General features: G+C 46.3%; 1 pseudogene; it reads left to right on the forward strand.

Annotated features, from left to right (window-relative positions):
• Positions 1-304: 304 nt before the first annotated feature.
• LOC114710364 lies at positions 305-781 on the forward strand (annotated as a pseudogene).
• Positions 782-1619: the final 838 nt, after the last annotated feature.

Consider the following 1619-nt stretch of genomic DNA (forward strand, 5'->3'; position numbering starts at 1 on the left):
TTTTATAAGCACTGAAAGAAGTATTTGCTGGGGATGTCTTTCTGTATGCTGTGAATGTGTTGCTCTGATTGATTGATAAATAAAAAGCTAATTGGCCAGTAGCCAGGCAGGAAGTATAGTATAGGTGGGATAAGGAGAAAGGAGAATTCTGGGAAGTGGAAGACTGAGTCAGGAGGCGCTGCCAGCGGCCGCCATGAGAAGCAAGATGTAAAGTACCGGTAAGCCACAAGCTATGTGGCAACTTATAGATAAATAGAAAGGGGTTAATTTAAGATATAAGAACTAGATAGCCTTTTTTCCCCCTCAGCTGCCTCCAAGGTGCTTGGCTCTTCCGAGGAAGCTAAGGCCACGTTCGGGTGAGGCCCTCACTTCATCTGATGACTAGCACCTTGCCGGCAGTCCGCAACATGGCCTCTGTCTCCGAGCTCGCCTGCATCTACTCCTCCCTCATCCTGCACAACACGAGGTGACGGTCACGGAAGACAAGATCAATGCCCTCATTAAAGCAGCTGATGTCAATGTTGAACCTTTCTGGCCTGGCTTGTTTGCAAAGGCCCTGGCCGATGTCAACATTGGGAGCCTCATCTTCAATGTAGGGGCTGGTGGGCCTGCTCCAGCAGCTGGAGCTGCACCAGCAGGCGGTCCTGCCCCCTCTACTGCTGCTGTCCCAGCTGAGAAGAAGAAAGTGGAAGCAAAGAAGGAAGAATCTGAGGAGTCTGATGATGACATGGGCTTTGGTCTTTTTGACTAAAACTCTTTTGTTAACATGTCCAATAAAAGGTGAACCTGTTTAAAAAAAATAGATAATAAGAATCCTGCCACAGCCATACAGTTTATAAGTAATATAAGTCTCTGTGTGTATATTTGGGTCTGAGTGGCTGCGGGCCTGAGCAGGCCTGGAGAAAACTCTAGCTACAAGTATTGGTTTTGACTGTTGGTTTTTTGAGACAGGGTCATAGGCCAAGATGACCTCAAATTTCCTATGTAGCTGAAGCTGGCCTTGATCTCTTTATTTTCTTGCCTTTACTTCCCAAGTGCTGGGATTATATGTGTGCACCACCAAGTCTAGCTAAAAGAACAGCAATAATAATAATTTTTTTGTTTTTGTTTTTTGAGACAGGGTTTCTCTGTGTAACAGTCCTAGCTGTCCTGGGACTCCCTTGGTTGGCCTTGAACTCAGAGATCTGCCTGCCTCTGCCTCCCAAGTGCTGGGATTAAAGGTATGTACCACTACCACCCAGCATAATAATAGTTTTTAACTATATTGCGAGAGTTCAATTTGTCATAAGGTGAGAGCAGGGGTATTTGTTGATTTAGAAAAAGCAACTTCCACCTATGAGAAAGATTTGAGGCATCACTCCCTCTCAGCTCTACCTATACAAACAGCCTCTGTCAATTTCATCTATCTTCATAAATCTGCCCCTGAGAACCAGTCAGCATCTAGCTGTGGGTAGGGAGCCAGAGACCTTGGCAGTTGCTCCTGGCCTAAGCTCTGGGATCAAGCAGACATCAGGCCTTTCTGCACCCCACTTTGGGTACGAAGGTGGGGGTGAGAGGTGGGGGTGGTGTTATAGTGGAGATACAAAACATCATTAAACAGTGAGGCCACAACAAAGCCA

The sequence above is a fragment of the Peromyscus leucopus genome, chromosome 3, assembly GCF_004664715.2.
Source record: "Peromyscus leucopus breed LL Stock chromosome 3, UCI_PerLeu_2.1, whole genome shotgun sequence".
NCBI classification, from domain to species: Eukaryota; Metazoa; Chordata; class Mammalia; order Rodentia; family Cricetidae; genus Peromyscus; species Peromyscus leucopus.